Source organism: Ursus maritimus, unplaced genomic scaffold (genome assembly GCF_017311325.1).
Source record: "Ursus maritimus isolate PB19 unplaced genomic scaffold, ASM1731132v1 scaffold_11, whole genome shotgun sequence".
Taxonomy (NCBI): domain Eukaryota; kingdom Metazoa; phylum Chordata; class Mammalia; order Carnivora; family Ursidae; genus Ursus; species Ursus maritimus.
This window is the reverse complement of record NW_024423453.1, coordinates 69,025,972-69,027,432: the sequence shown is the minus strand read 5'-3', so window position 1 is coordinate 69,027,432 and position 1,461 is coordinate 69,025,972. Positions and strand designations below refer to the sequence as shown.

Here is a 1,461-nt window from a genome sequence, read left to right as displayed (position 1 = left end):
TCCTTAGAGTTTCCATCTCTCTGCTTACATTACTCATTTGTTCTTACATCTTGTCCACTTTTTCCATTAGAGCCTTTAGCATGTTAATCATACTTATTTTAAATTCCCAGTATGATAGTTCCAACATCTCTGCCATATCTGAGTCTAATTCTGACTCTTCTGTTGTCCCTTCAGACTGTTTTTTCTCGCCTTGTAGCATCCCTTGTCATTTTTGTTGAAAGCCCGACATTATGTATTGAGGAACAGAAAGTAAACGAAATAATCCTTTAGTGTGAAGTTTGTGTTAATCTGGGTAGGCGTGGTTTGTGTCTAATGTTTATTGTAGCTGTAGGTGCCAGAGGCTTCAAATGTATCTAATGTTCTTGTTTTTGTTTCCCCTGTTGACATTGGACTTTCCTAAATACTACTCCTCAGAGGGAGTCTGTGTCTTGCAGAGTTAACAATTGCAATCCACTGTTACTCAACTGCAGCTCTGTTGCTGTAGTACTAATCTAGGGTTGGGGCAAAAAACCTTTCTGTAATCTTATGACTAAATCTTTCTTTTAGTAATCCTGTGTCCTTGAGCCGCTGCCTTCAAGGGTGTGGGGTGGTGGTGCCATTTTTAACTTTCATTCATAGAATTATTAATCAAAATTGCAAAAGTAGATTTATAGAGCTACAGGTCAGTAGGAAAACAGGAGGGAAATGCAATGTTCCAGAGACATTTTGAAATGTTGCAAAGGAGCCTATAGTAGCTAAAAATTTACAGTTAAACTATGGTTACACAACAGATTATATTCAATCCTGCATTTTCTCAGGAAGTTCTTCTTTATATTTGTCTTTCTCTTTTCCAAGTTGTCAAAATTTGGCTTTGCACTCAATAATTTTTTTCTCTATCTTTGTCCAGTTTTAGCCTGATGATAGCCAACCGCTCAGGTTAGTGCCCACAGCCTTCTCAGGCTTCATTCATTCAATGTAGATGATATATTCCTTTCTCTACACCTGGACTACCATGCCAGCTTGATGATCATTGTAGTGTCCCTGAACCACCTGGACTTCGTCATCCTTGTGAACAGGCATGGAGCAGACATTGTCCTTCTGCTGCAGCTGCTTGGAGAGCTGGCAGACGTGATCTTCTTGGGCATATGCAAGAGGGCCCGAAAGCAGCGTTTGTGGTTTTTGCTGTAGTCCTAGGTCACAAAGGGATTGAATTTCATGATGACCTGGCACCGGGTGGGCTCAAAAATGCATGCCTTCACATGTGTTCCTGAGATCCCCTCACCCACTTTAAGTGAATCATGAAAGCTGCAGGGTGATACAGTGAGAGAAATGCCCTTATGGCAGGAGAGATTAGGCTCTGGTAAAGTTTTATTTTTCCCCAGAGATTAGGCCTTTGCTATGGAGAATGCTTCAGGCATATTTTACCATTGTTACTCTTCCCTTTTCCTGGCAGAGCCATGAGGGGATCTTTTCAACATTTCA

General features: G+C 40.9%; 1 pseudogene; it reads right to left on the bottom strand.

Moving 5' to 3' along the window:
* Positions 1–777: 777 nt before the first annotated feature.
* Positions 778–1,196, bottom strand: LOC103673301 (annotated as a pseudogene).
* Between the last annotated feature and the right edge of the window lie 265 nt (positions 1,197–1,461).